This window comes from Bombus affinis, chromosome 1, assembly GCF_024516045.1.
Source record: "Bombus affinis isolate iyBomAffi1 chromosome 1, iyBomAffi1.2, whole genome shotgun sequence".
In the NCBI taxonomy this organism is placed as follows: Eukaryota; Metazoa; Arthropoda; class Insecta; order Hymenoptera; family Apidae; genus Bombus; species Bombus affinis.
This window is the reverse complement of record NC_066344.1, coordinates 16,069,653-16,084,685: the sequence shown is the minus strand read 5'-3', so window position 1 is coordinate 16,084,685 and position 15,033 is coordinate 16,069,653. Positions and strand designations below refer to the sequence as shown.

The following is a 15,033-nucleotide window of genomic DNA, read 5'->3' as shown; positions in this document are numbered from 1 at the left end:
TAATTCACGTGTTCAAATTCGACCATAATACGAAGTAATGGCAATACAGTATTCTTCCTATTCTAGTTCCCATTGAAGCAACAGTCTTTCGCCGCCTCTTGTTATCTTTTGTTACTACATACACATATATATTGGCAGGAAACACCGTGTATATTATTTAATTATTTTATTAGCATAGATTTAACGATATAACATAACCTTCTGTTACTGTATGTTGCAAAACATTTCCAACAGTCAGCAACAAGAAGTTCCTTAATGTTGCTTTACTCAAAATCACTGAACCTATCTTTGTTCTTTTCGCTTTCGCGTATCGTCTACTATAATGGAAACCATATTTTTACCAAGCCAAAAAACCTCATCAACATATTATCTCCATAAAACCATACTAATCCCTATTTGTGGTTAGTTCCATAATTTCCCGTAAATTTGTCAAGCCGAAACTACTACTACCTATTCAACGAACATCAAATCGCCATCGACGAAGCTTCTACCTGGCCAAGCAACACCTCCCTGTAAAACACTTAAGGGCCGCTCTCGCGAGTCGAAATTAGAAGTCGATAAAATCCTCATTGGCGTGTGTATCGGTTGCACGGAGGTCGATGTTTGCGATATACTGGCGAATGGTCGTCGGGATACCGGGCCAGTAGAGAAGTGGATTTAAATATCCTTCTTCCGAGCTGTCCAGCATCTCGATAATTCTCGTGATCCGACGGCCTGCTGGACAACCTAACGAACGTAGCTCGATCGAGAATCGTTAATGGCGGATGGAGTTAGGTTAGGGTGGGGATCAAGCAGTCGCCAAATTCACAACGCTAATGCCTGCCGGCCGGTTCTCTGAGCCTATTTCCGATATCGGACAGGGCCGGTTTATAAAGTTCACCCGGCAAAACGACGCACTTGAGTGACGTGCGGTCGGATCGTACTCGTTAATAAGTACCGCGGGAATGCTCCTGAAGCAGAAAGCCGCTTCCATGATCCCTCTGTCTCTCTTTCTCTTTAACCTATGGATAATATTCTTGAAAGCCTTTTCTTCAGTAAAGATCTCTCTTTACGTAGGGATTTATGGTTTTAATATATCTTTAATATATGGCGCTCGTTCTGTTCTTTATTTGATGGTTTAAAATTGTGGATTTGTGTTGGTGGTTTTTAAGCTCTCTTTCTCTGTCCAATCCGTGGATAATGTTTTGGAAGATATTTTTCATGAATTTATGATTTCAATGCTTCTTTCGTTTTTTTCTTGGCTTTTTATCTTGAGGATTTAAAAAGTGTGGTTTTATATTTATGGTCTTTTTAATAGATTTTTTGCTTAGATGTCCTTATATAGATATTTTTAGAAAAGATGTTGCAGCCATATTTCAATTTAATCAACTTTAAAGGTTTCTTTGACCTGACAACTGGGTCATCTCTGAACCATAAACTGTTTTGATGCATGGGATTAAAGGTTAGGCGTATATACTCACAATATAATATAGGTACATATATGTATATTATAAAAGGTGATACTGATACTATCGCTGTTTAGTTAACTCAAAGGCAATGCCGCCAGCGATAACACCCTGTCGGTATATTCTTTGGTGTAATTGGCGGCACTGTTTTGCGTTAACTATATACACATATATATTGGCAGGAAACACCATGTATATTTTTAATTATTTTATTAGCATAAATTTAATGATATAACATAACCCAAAAATGATGCATAAATAAATTTCTAAGTCCAAAATATGAATAAATAGTTTGATTTACGCTTATATCTACAACATGTATTTTATTTTGAATATTTTAACACGTCTTTTTATATTATGTCCTTTTTGCAAATTCTTGCACCTTAACATTTTCCATATATGTACATAGCTGTACATGAACATCCACGATCTATTTATTAAAACTTAGAAATTTATTTATGCCTAGACTTTCATATCTTGTCACGTCATTAAGTTTATCTAAAGAGGATTCTTGATAAAAAATTCCTCATTTTTTCTCAATTATGTTTGCATCACGTCGAGACCACTCTGCAAATCCTCGAGGCTATTTCTCGCGTTCCTGAATGCATCGAGAGTCGCGGTTAAATCGCGTCTATTCTCGGAAGGTGGAAGTCCGCCACGGGCGACGAAACGGAGGCGGCGGATCGTGCCAAGGTATCCGCGACATTTCATAAACACGAAATCAATTTTAATCCTCGCCGAGTGAGGCTGTCCTCCTCGCCTGGTCTGAACGGTGCTTATTTATAAGCACAACCGGGCCACTTCCTGCACGGGATCATGCCGCGAATCTCGCATCCTTGTGATCGCTTTGTAACCGGGGAACATCGCACGTTAATAGACTGTGTGTTGTATATTTGTCTTTCTGTACATTCATTGCGAGATTATCACGGGAAATGGCAAACTTTGTGACGATACTAGAGTGCAATTCAAGGTCAGTTGGTGAGGATAAATCTTTATAGGTTATGATGTTCAGGTTGGATAATTCTTATATTATCTCTGGTTTATAATTATTATATAGTGAAATGCCAACGTAAATATTATAAATATAAGTATTTTTAACCTTTTAACCAGGTCATCCATTAACCAGAAAATTCTATAATCATGAAATTGGAGGTTAGTATAGATACAGCAATTTCAAATAGGTTAAATATAATTCTTGAAAATGTCAGTATTGTATAATTTATTTTTGACAGGAATAAAAGAAATTTTTCAAATAACTTTAAAAAATAAGTAAGTTATTAGTAAGAAATTGTAGCAGTAAATCCGTTTTTTGTCTTAATCGTTAAAAGTGTAAAATACAAGATTTGAGAAAGACAATTTTTGGTACTATTAGTATTAAAAAGCTTCTTAGCTTTCATATTTGAATCATGGCATTCTTTGTTTTTCTTTTTTGATACTTTTGTCGTTAGTGTTTTCTTGTTTTTTAATATAGCTTATGTTACATAGAGGGAGGTGTAATCTTATAGGTTATGTATGATAATTAAAGAGGAATTGGCGAATAAGTATTGGGTAGTGGAACCTAATATTGTAATTATTGAGCATTGAAAAGTTAGAATTATTAAATTCCTGAAGAATCGGGTTACCTTCCTACAGATGTGCGTGAGCATACTGAATAACGAATCTTTTATTCTTTCTATTGATATTTCCATATTTTCTTTAATAAATCTGAAACTTCTATTAGCTAATAATAAAAAATGATGTGTTTAAAAACTAGTTTTGCATAAACATTAAAGTGGTAAATGAATACAAAGCGATCAGTGGATGTTGTAAGATCGTTGAACTTGAACTTGCTGGCGGGTAAAAGCAGATGGCAGATAAAAGGTGTGATTTTGATTAGAAAAATTAAGTTCACCAAGGTATCAATCTTTATGAGAAGCAAAAATGACTTCGAAATTAGGTTTAATGCTAGTGTTTCTCTCTATATTATTAACGTTAATTCTGTGTTCATAAAACGTGTAATACACCTTTCTGAAGTGCATGACTTTATTGCTCCCTTACGTTCACTTTAATCTCACTAATCCATCGTCAATCTTTTCACTGCAAAAATGCATAGTTATTTTTTATATATACATTCAAACGTTTCTCAATATATACAAAAAATGTTTACAAATCATGGATATCTTAAAAATAAAAAATTGGAAAAATAGTTACGAGAAATTTATAAAATTTGTATACAAAATTGTCAATATAAAAAAAAGAATTTATTTGACTAATAAATATAAATCTTTTTCGAAAATTCGCTATCGCGTTCCGAACGACGATAGAACACCTCAATTTCGCCCAACAATTTATTTCTACCAATCCACTGAATGGCTCTCGCATACGTCTTCGTTCCGGTACTTCCGTCGCCGCATTCGTCGAAGACCAGTGCCACTGTCACTCACCTGCCGAGTTCGGTGTAGCTAGAAAATTTAATTAAAGCCGCACGTGGCCGTAAATTATCCTGCTATCGACAGGGATACCGGATCGTGGTGGCGGCTGTAACTCCCACAACAAGAAAAAGAAAAGAACGAAGAATAAGTGTGGAAAAGAAACAAACGAAATGTGCCTATACGTTTGTCTGTGTTCGTGTATGGGCACATTGTGCCTGTCGTGTCATTGTGTGGTTGCATATACATGCATATGTTATAAATGCTTGTGCATATTTGTGTATGCTGTGTGTGGCTTCCTGTATATGTGTATTTGTCCTATATATGTGCAGATGTCACATAGATGCGTGTATATAGTAACCATACAACATACATGGTACTATCCTTATTGTGTATGCTTGTAATGCTTGTGTTACATGTATTTGTATATTCTTCTTTGTAACATAAAAACTTATCCATGATATCATGCGTTTGTGCATATTTCTATACGTCACAAATATTTGTATTTTGTTATCGATGTTTACGTACACATGTTCATATGTTTCATATTTGTATGTTTATATTTGTCTCACATATTTTTCTCTTATATTTGTACATACTAGTTTAGTTTAGATTTGTTCTTACGTACATATTATATCGGTATATAGTTGGATGTGTTGAATATTTGTCTATATTTTCGTACGTATTTTATACGTATTATGTCGAATATGGATGCGTATGGGTGTGCGCGTGAAACGAATGGACTGAAGAAAAGTAGTGGGCTCAAGAGGTATAGTAATATTAGTAATACATTCGGCGTGTTGCGGCCGCTGTTAGCACCGTTAAACTAGCTTTTACTGTTCCGGTCGGTCCTTTGAACCTCACCGCCTATGCGGCAGCCACGGGCAATAAAATGCGTTCACCATAAAATGCCGAGTCTCTCTAGCCTCGCCACGGCCTCGACCATGCTCTCGTCAATGCTCACGCAACCTACCTAGCCCATTGCACATCCGGTTGCGCCCGTTTTCCCCAACCCGCAGATTTTTCACGGGAACCTTTAATTATTCCACGAACGGGATACTCTTTAATGTCGTACGTTTTTTGCGATTCTAATCTAATTCATACTAATCGTATAAGAAAATTAGACTGTAGTTGGAAATATTCAGAAAAAAAATCTAAATCATATTTATCGTTAATACAGATTTGCTGAGTAAGAGTACGGATCTAATAAATACTTAGTTAATGGTAAAAGTAAGATTCCTGAGAGGAAAGAAAACAACTTTTTGGCAGATAAAGAAATTTGTAGATAATTCAATTATTATTTATTAATCAATATTTCAATTATTATTTTTAATCCTATTAGTCGATCAAACTTAAATTAAAACATACGTTTAAAGTGTTTTAAGGTAGTATGAGATAGACTAGATTAGTGGATATTGTTTGAAATTGTAGATTAGTGGTGATCGACGCATGCGTCCTCTGTTTCCTATTTGTTTGGACATGCGTGTTAGAGGCTTCGCGATTTGTTTTCAGTGCAATTAAGTAGTCTTGTCAAGTGCTACCTTTCTTAAGTCTTAGTTCTTTTTTTAAGAACATTTAAAGTGCGTTTTGGTTATTTTGATTGATAACATGATTTTTGGTTTGATGAATGGAAATCTGTCAATGGATAGTTCCGTTGAAACATTAAAACATGAGTATCCAAAATTGGTTATGTGTATCAAGGAGCTTCTGTTATCCTGATTCTATCTTTATGGAATCTTCTACACTGATCATGTTACTATAGAGAAGCATTCGTATGTGAAGTAAGAAAATACTAATACTTTAATTTAATTTGTATTAAAGCAACTTACCTGCGTAAATTATCTTGTTCTTACATCATCTCTTTCATTTTGACTAATGTCTACTACATACAAGTGATGACGGATTCTACTGGTTAACAGGTTAACACATTTACTGTCACGACAATCACCGATAGCTGGCGCAGAACTTGACATTTACACCTCGTCAGTCACCAATGACCGTTATGTGGTGGATGTGTCAACATTGTACTATACATAATTACCTTACATTTTTAAGGTTATGTTAAGATTTAGTCAAAACTTAAAATGCATAAAATTCATTATAAATTACATTTTGTGTAGCATAGTATCATGCATTCTATAATATATTTTAGTACTTATTTTTTACTATAACGTTTTTACTGTATATCATAATACAGTACGATTAATATGGAATAAGTTATAATTTTTCAATTGCAGAAATAGTATGAGATTTCTTATTGTATATATTTTAAGGCTCATCAACTACATTAAATTGAAACTTTTCTAAAAAGTCGATTAGCCAAGGGATATTTTTAACTAATTGAAAAATATCCCTCTTAACCTTCAGCCTAAAATCCTTATACTTTCTCCGATGACAATTTACTCAGATAAATCACCTTAAGAGGCCTAAATCAACAGATACCGAATCACCAGAAAAACCCCAACACGGAGAGAGATAACCAAAAAGTACCAGACAGACGGAGGGCGAGTTTAGCGGGTAAACAACGAGGGTAATTGGTAGGAAGTATAAGGAATTTTCTGGTAAATTGAGCCGGCCACGGAACGAGATGGAATTTTCTCCCTTCTTGTTGTGGCGCAATGAAAGTTTTCCAATAAGAAACGAAAGAGCTAATCAGAGTTTCCAAGGACTCAATGGTCCGTGAACCAACGTATCTACGCCTCTCTGCTCGGCCGCTTCTCTGTGTCGGTTACCTTTCCTCCGCCTTCTTTTTCCAAAAAGTCGGCAAGCATGTCGAGAACGGTCTGATCTTGCCAGTTTTCTGTATATTCGACTTTGTTCGGGGAGAAAAGGGCCTGCGTAAAGAAGAAGAAACGACTATAGAACCGTGTCGCCTAGAGATTTTAAGTTTCTTCCTAGTCGAAGGCGGAGAGTCGAGGCTTGTTTGTTGTGGTAAATTGGGCAAAGTTTCGACTGACTTAAATTTCATTGTAAAAATTTCGTTTATATATCTGTTGTGAATATTAGATTAAAGTAGTTTATAGATATAAAATACAGGAAGTTAAATCTCTAAGAAAATGTAGAGATTTTGCAGTTCGGAATTCTGTGAACTTCAGAAAATTAACTTCAAAAGCATTTGCTAAGGTTAATTTAAGTTAAACAAAAAGTATGCTATATTTAATTCTTTGACACTGTAGTCCATCAAGTATGGTATTAGGTAGTGTCTTTCTTTTACAGACACGTCTTTTACAACGATGCATCTTTATACAAACATGAAACCTAATTTGTCGAACGTTGTGATCTTTATTTTGATAGAACAAAATGGATCATACGTAATTCGACAAAATAATATAAAACGGAAAATATTGTGCATCCATTATTTCCCTATAAAATGAAAGAAACTTCTCAGACGACCTAATATTTTAAATTTCTACATTCGATAATAGGAATGCAAAATAATAACGATTATTTTGTCCATCCTGAATTCCTCATTTTATTATGTTGTAAAGGAATTAAATGTCAATAACAAACATACGTAACATCACGATACGCTGCTGTCAAAGAGCATTGGTAATACGATAAGAAGGCATAGAAAGAAATATCTCGATGTATAAACGAAAAACGATACCCGTATCACCGTAACAAAACAACTATATACAGTATCATTTGATCGTGACATTAAAATTCGTCGTCTCAGTTTTCATTTCATCTATAAAAAAAAAAATCATTAAGAAAACAAAAGAGTCACTAGTCACGCCATTAGTGAAAAGTACGTCATGCGAGCCATAAAACATTTTCTATCAGATCACTGACGTGGTCGCTGCTTAATGGACAGAATTATTACTCTCTCGTGCAGTCCAAATCGAATGGTTTCTGCCAAAGGGGGTAGCGGAGGGAGGGAAACAGCATACTGTGAGGATAATTTGCGGAAATATCGTCCGTGTAAAATGATCCGTGGCAAGTAAAGCTCTCCGCGTCGAGATACATCTGTTTGTATATTACGCCGAGGTAAACATCGTTGTTGATGCAGAGCGCTATTATGCACCATCGTGTGCCACGCACACAAACACGAATTAACTCCACGCGATTGGTGAGGCTTCGCGATAGCAACCCCATCTCGTATCGCTCCACGATAGATATCCAATCAGCTATTCAATATTGAAAAATGTTATTCGATTCGCAATTATTTACAATTATTTCGCAGACCCGTTTTTGTTTCGTTCTAGCGGAACTTAATACTTTTGTTAGAATTGGTATGAGGATATGTTTTACAGTGGCGAACGTTCAAATAGGGAAAATCTTCATACTAAATTTAAATTAATTTCATTTGTATCTAATACTCATAATAATATTTTAGGCAGCGTAATATAGTTTTATAGTCAAAATATAAAAAAGGAAGGAAAAAGGAAAATACACATTTTTCTATGTTCTATATTATTATGAAAAAAAATGAAACTAAAATATTTCACAATATAATTAGCTAAATTTATATAAATTCGTATAAATGGTTGTCTGTTTGTACAGTCATCTCCATTGTATATTTGGGTGAATATTTACGTTACATCTTTTTAATATTGTTGATTTAAAATTGATAGAAAATTCTCTTTAGGAAGAGGAAAGTTGTGTACCTGGACGTTGTACACTCGACCACTTAGTACTTTGAGCACTTAAACATGTTGAGTGCTTCAATCTAAGTAGTTTGGAGTATTGGTACAGTATTGATACATATTTACAGTCTATGATTCTTGTATACCTAATTAGTTAAAAGAATATGAGTACTCGATTAGGTTAAATAGGGCAATTTAGTAATTAGGACAAGATTCGGATTCTGAAATGTGTTGAAGAATTAGATATGTAATTCTAGCACACATCGTCTTGTTTTAGAAACTGCCGTTATTTAAAAACACACATAACAGAACGTTTTGCGAACTCGTACGGAAATAGTGAGGTTAATGTGAGTATAGGCGCATGTACACAACCAGAAAACCGTACTTTCAATTTTCGTTCGCACCACACAAAAATCACAAGCCTGTCAGACTTGAATCTCAAGGATAACAAGTCCGTCTGATAAATTAGGGACAGATAACATTCTTCTTCCTAGTTTTTGTACCCCAGTTCGTTAATCGGCTTTTTAAAAATTTTATACTCAACTATTTAATCAAGATTATATGATCGTCGATCTCGAATTAAAAGAAGATAGTGGTAGTGTAAAGTGTTTTAGAATAAGAATTTATTGTAATTAATGATAATTAATTAAAAAACGTACAGAAAGAATTTACGTATAGAAGAAGAAATAAAATAAATAAATTCCAAAAAGTCCGTTAAAGCTAGCTTTCATGGAAAAAATTATATTTCATCTTTCCGATCTACTGAAAAAAAAAAAAAAAAAAAAAAAAAAAAATCAATACGTACAGACGATCTGCTTTTTAAAACTCAGGTTTTATTAGGGTAAGTCTTCTTTAAGTTAAAAAAGAATTGCTCGTTCGAATGTCATAAATATTCGGCGGTGTGTGTTCTTTCCGATTTATATGTCACTAAGGATCAAAGAGAGATGTGGCACGTTATGCTGAGAATAATCATGAAAAGAAGTTCTACAGCCGCGCTCGATAAATTTTCGACGGGTTCTACGGTCTGTGCTGGGGATCGAAGAGAAAAATAGACACGTACCGTTTCGAACAAACTTTCCAACCTCAACAATCATCTTTATATAATGTTCTGTTTATTACTTACATTGCAATTTTTTTATATCCGTATGATAGGTTATGTAATTTTCTCTAAATCTCTATGATATTTCATGTCATTTTTAAGTACTTAAAATAATATGTTTTACTTATAATGACTCAAAAGTTTCTCTTTATTATTAGTAGTAATTTTATCCATAGAGAGGAGCTACAAACATTCTTTCCGTCCACTATAACCTATAATTCCTATATCGAGGATCGATGATCGCGATCGAGAGAAATGTTCCAGCAGACCGTATCCAGGAAACGAAAAGTCGGTAACAGACCGGGCCATGGTATTTATTCTCCGTCCCGTGAGAACGCTATACGTAAGCCAGCCTCTCGGTGTGTATTTACTCGCGGAATACGTGCGCTCTCGTGCGGCCAAGAAGACAATTACCTCCGCGGGGCAAACGGGCCCGGTCGTGTCGGCACGCTTTGTGCCGCGGCCACTTCTTTCCAGCCGTTCCTCGAATTTACGAAACGTTTCTGCAAGCGGCGCGTGCACCGCCGCTCTCACCGCCCGCTTGGAAAACCACTGGTATACTTTGTTTCCTTGTTGAGAATCGCTTTGGTGTGTTACGTGTTTTCATAGAAGCTGTAATATAAAATGGAAGGTTTTTGTGGGAAAGAATTGAATTCGAAAGTGTAGATTCTGTAACTATTACATATACTATTGAATTTTGTGTACTTTTCTACAAGTCGTGTTTCTATGAAATTAGATATGTCGGAATTTGTGAGTTTCTGAGATAAAATACGGTTTTGGGAATTGGATTATTTTCTGTAAATTTTGATAACGTGTATGATATTTGATCAAGTTCGGGTTTAGGTAATCGAATCTCGTTTCTCTGGAACGTTTCTATCGAAAGTTTACAATTTGCTTTCGAATAAAGTCACTGCAGGTGTGACTCTAACACGATGTTTGTAATCTGTCTTATCTACTGTAATTTACTCTTCAAATTTAAACAGCGTTTTCGATAATGGAATCTGTTATCCCTTCCAGCATTTAATTCCCAAACATATATATTTAAAATTCAATTCTTCCTTTATCTTAAATTTCTTTATAAAAACAATCTTAATATACCAACTAATCACATCAACAACTACATCGACCTCGAATTGCTTTAAAATAAATTCATTTTTCTATACATACTCTACACTTAGAGCAGCATGACGAATCAGGATTTATTTACTATAACTCTTTTTCTAATCTGAAACTATATCGAACTTCCTGCAGCAACGTAAAATGTAATATTCCTCCCATTTATCATGCCAAACCCTGCTCTTTATTCAAGCCTTCATTCTAATCACCTCTATAAAAATCTATCTTTATACTGGAACCAGCCATCAAAGCGATTCAGCGTATTCATTCGGTGCCCCCTCCCTGAAACGAATCTACGTGTCGAAGAGGATCTGCGACAAGAAGTCAAGACAACCCGATTATCCCATGCACGCTTCTCGGCGTGTAGTCTCGGTGTCTCGGGGCCGGTGCTCGCGCATGTGCCAACAGAGTGTACATGCCGGTGGAGAGCGACAAACCCATCCACTCGACCAAGTCAAAGTCTCTTCTCTTCCTCTAATTTTTCTTCTTCCTTTTCCTCTTTGCAGTACCTCGATCTTCTTTTCCGCCCTTCATCCTCTTCTTCTTCCTCTTCTTCCTGTTGGTTCTCTGCAATGTCCCATGCCTTGGCGGCGAGTGGGCGTCGGACGGCAATTAGCATACTCGCGTGATCAAAGCAGTGGGACACGTGCGACAAGAATTAACGACCACCAGCAGAACGACTCTTTCTTCACGGAGTGCGCGCGCGATAAATCGCGCTTCCGATGCCTTCGTCGACACCCGCCATGCCGCCCACACGCGTGGCCCCTCCCGTCGTGGTTTGTCCACGAGCACGCGGCGCCCTCTGCCCACTGTTTTCTCATCCATTTTGCCAACGGACCCAACGATCCGCCTTTGGCTTTCGGTGATCGTTTCGCACAGGTTATATATAGGCGGGCGCATTCTTTATCAGGCCATTGCCGGATGAATTTATACGGGATAATCCAGTGCTCGTTTCCGCTTCAACCACTTATGAATTATGTCTTCTCAGAAAGTAATACGTATTTGGCTCTTTTTGGAGGTGTATAGGTAGATTAGAAGTGAAGGATGTGTTTGGTGAGTAGAACTTGGGAACGACTGGTTTCGATTGCTCGATATAGTCTTGTAAATTGTTGAATATGTATTATAAGCACTTGTTTTAAGATAAATCCAAATATTATTAATTACGTATCGTATAATTTGGAAATTAGATATTCTTTTTTATTAGTACCAATATTCTAAATTAATAATGTGATTCGTAGAAGGTAAGATTAGGATCAGATCTAGAATCTATTATTATATCAGGACTGTAGCAATAAATCAATATAACGTAAACTTCATTATTATTACTTAATATTGCTTGCAAGCAAGAATTTCTGCTATCTAATAATTCCAAGATGTAAAATATAATCGGACTTAAACATTATAACCTCAAAATTGAAAGAGACAAAACTACATATATTTCAGATAGCAGTAGATATAAGACAAGCATGCCACTTCACACGAAGGTTCTAAGTGCCATACAAAGAGAAAGAAACCATCGTAGAAAGTAATTCCCCTCGAGGAAATTCGACTATTGACCCCGAAACACTCGAGTGGCCTTTAGCCGGCAGGAAGTCTAACGGAATCGCGATCCCTAAAGCGAATCGAACGGAAGGTACACAGGCGCAAGATGGATTCGCAGCACGATTTTAATATTGCCACTTATCTCGAATTCCTTGTTACACGGGAGTAGCATTTTCTGCTATCTCGAATACATACTTGTTTCGTTGGTTCGGGATTCACGGTAATCCTTATGGTCTCCTCTGTAACCACCTACTCACGGAAAAGGATGCCATTGACAGAGTGTATAGAGAGTGTAGAAGCGTGATTTGCTGTACAGACACGCGTGGTTGCCCGTAATCAGCTGCAACATTGTATGATGATCAGCCAACGGGTGTTTGTATTGCGATAGTTTCCGGGTCCTCCCTTTATGAGTTCTATTCTTTCACGATTGAGGGCGCGACAGTTTTACTGTTCGTTTTTATTGACAAAATTTGCTTACTTGCTGATATAGACTAATAATTAATAAATTACGATTTGATTATTGAATTGTGTCAGAAGTGAAGTGAGAGTGTAGAAAGTGAAATTCATAGAATTTTCAGGTTTAATCAAACATTGATAGTAAATTTTCAATTTCATTGTAAACTATTCATTAAGAGATTAGAAGTCGATTAGTAAATATGTCTAGGGTCTAATGTGACGAAAGAATAAACGAAGTAGAATTTCAAAGTCTAATAAGAAATCAATGATGAGTGTTATTTCCAATTTCATCAATTCAATTAAATCATTTATCAAACTCATTGGTACAGACTCCTATCTTATTTACTGTCAATTTTGTGGAATATAACCTCTAATTTGTAAAATTTGCATATATTATTTCACTTGTTTTATTACCAAACTTGCTATTATTATGCATTGTTAGTACCTTATTAGTACTCTTACCTTGTAAAGTTTCATTAATAATATTATCTCAGTTCTGCAAGATGGCTCAGTTCAGCTAAAACGAATAAAAAGGAAAGGAAATAAAAACACCATATCGATAATCTCAATTTTCTTCAATTTCCCAAACACTGACTTCTCCTGATTTCTCCATCAATAACTCTTCAAATGGTTCTCCCCATAATATTTAGCCTTTCCCCCGGCCATGAATTAACCATAAACCGATTCAGCTAAATTGAATCAACTTATGGTTAGACGGTGATAGACGTTCGGTATCGTTTGCGTCGCATGCCTCTTCTTCCATCAACTCGGTGTTATACCAAAATCATAACGTCCTTTATTTCACGCAATTCGTCTATTCTTATTTGCTTTAGGCGAAATACACGAAATTCAAAGCAGGAGAGAAAGGGAGGGGGCAGAGTGAAACGGATAGATACAGAGGCTGAACAAAACAACGTGAATGGTTAGGGGTCGATAATACAGGGAAATGTAAATCGCAATATGCTAATGCAAGCAACGAGAACGTTTGTCAAACCGAGCGTTAAGATCCCAGGCCAGGACTCCTTGTTTCACGCGTGAACGAGCCTTAACCCGCCGCAAAACCAACGCCTGAACCAACACTGACTGTTTTCGCGCACCACCGTGCTGTCTATACCGATGAGTGGGTCCTAGCGGGGAGAGGGTGGACACGATGGTACATGAGGAAATATGGAATCTCCAATTTATACGAGTTATTAATATTATTATTACTGTTTTGGTTACCAGTGATGTCAGTGAGATTTTTGAATTGGATTAAAAAATAGAAGTAAAGGCTAGTTATATTATTTACATTTAATATATATTTATAATTACTGATGGGAAATTGACGTATAAAATGGTAGTCCTTGAATTTATGAATTGTTATCGTTATTTTTATTTTTTTCAAGTAATATTAGTTACCAGAGATTTTGAAAGGGAGCTTAGTATTTAGAATACAAAATAGTAGTAGATTAATAGCAGTAGCAGTAGTAGTAGTAGATTTTTCATATTATCTATGTTTACAAAATTTCCAGTCACTAATATAAAATAATAATCATTTTAGGTTTGTGCAACTGAGAACAAAATTGTTTTTATAGTCTTAAACAGCAAATAATTTCCCAATAACTAAATATAAAATAACTTTTCATAACCTATATTTCTGTTAATGATAAAATTTATTTATTTGGTTCATCATGACAGAAGATTACTAGAAATTGGTTAAAATATAAATTTAAATAAGCTAAGGGAAAAATTGTACAAAATTTAAAAAGGAAATATGAAATACTTCATATTGTTCCCTTCATCACTGAATTTGTGATTTAGCAGTGTATGATTTCCCATTGCTGTTTATTACGATTCATTGGTGTCATTTAACTGGTGGAATTGTTTGACTGAGTTGAGAGGAGGGGGAGGGGGTGGAAGGTGGAGAAAATGGTATTGATATGTAGTTATATTGGCAGGTTTTTGTGCTGTTGTCCCAGATAGTTTTAATTTAGATTGTACGATGAGGGATAGAGATAGGCAGGCTTTTAAGAAATGAAAAATCCGGCCAGGGGCGGGACAGTAGTAGGAAGGTACGGTGAAGAAAATGAAGCGTGTAGTGAATGCTTTTGTTCTTTGGCCGCCTTTGAAATGAAATCACTGATTTAAAATGTTGCTGACTGCGAATCTTTTTGTTTCATCGAGCATTTAGATATTCTTGCCTTCTTGCACAGATCTATTTATTTTGTTATTTAAAAAAAACATTTAGTACAACAAATTGAATAATCTACTAACGTTCTTGCATATTAAAAATAAATCTATTAAGGAATTTTAAAGAATGCTATCTCCTAATAAATTAATGGAAAGTCTAGTGATTTTATTTGTTACCTCGAGATTTACTAAAAATATTTTCGCTATAATAT

The 15,033-nt window shown here is 35.5% G+C and overlaps 1 protein-coding gene and 1 long non-coding RNA gene across 5 annotated transcripts in view; both read left to right on the top strand.

Annotated features, from left to right (window-relative positions):
- LOC126919385 (protein Wnt-4-like) overlaps positions 1 to 15,033 on the top strand; it is a 78,952-nt gene that overhangs the window by 28,295 nt on the left and 35,624 nt on the right. The gene's annotated exons all lie outside the window — the stretch shown is intronic.
- LOC126919419 (uncharacterized) lies at positions 1,919 to 13,215 on the top strand. Of its 3 annotated transcripts, XR_007711601.1 has the most exons (5): positions 1,919 to 2,415; positions 2,556 to 2,597; positions 3,749 to 5,634; positions 5,773 to 11,707; positions 12,098 to 13,215. It is a non-coding gene; the product is annotated as an uncharacterized LOC126919419 (long non-coding RNA). The 3 variants fall into 3 exon arrangements; XR_007711602.1 differs by lacking the exon at positions 2,556 to 2,597; XR_007711600.1 differs by having other exon boundaries at positions 2,556 to 5,634.